The sequence below is a fragment of the Loa loa genome (assembly GCF_000183805.2).
Source record: "Loa loa unplaced genomic scaffold supercont3.1, whole genome shotgun sequence".
In the NCBI taxonomy this organism is placed as follows: Eukaryota; Metazoa; Nematoda; class Chromadorea; order Rhabditida; family Onchocercidae; genus Loa; species Loa loa.
The window spans coordinates 1,305,443-1,305,752 of record NW_018108181.1 but is presented as its reverse complement, the minus strand read 5'-3'; positions in this window follow the sequence as shown (position 1 = coordinate 1,305,752).

Genomic DNA, 310 nt, shown 5'->3' with positions numbered 1-310 from the left:
ACATTATTTAACATAGTTATTAGATAAGAAAAGAGTGCATGGATACTATAAGCCATTGTTTGGTAAAATATCAGAATGAAGAATGATGACAAACTTCATTGACATTAGGGGAAAGGAAACCGGCTTAAACAAACACAGAAGTACAGAACTATGTCCAGCTTTTCTTAGCTTCCAAAACTCAAAAAAAAAAATGATAAATTTCAAAACTGATGAAATCAGCTCATCAATTTGCTTCACCAACACACACACACACACACACACATACACATACACACACACACACACACACACACACACACACACTACCTCT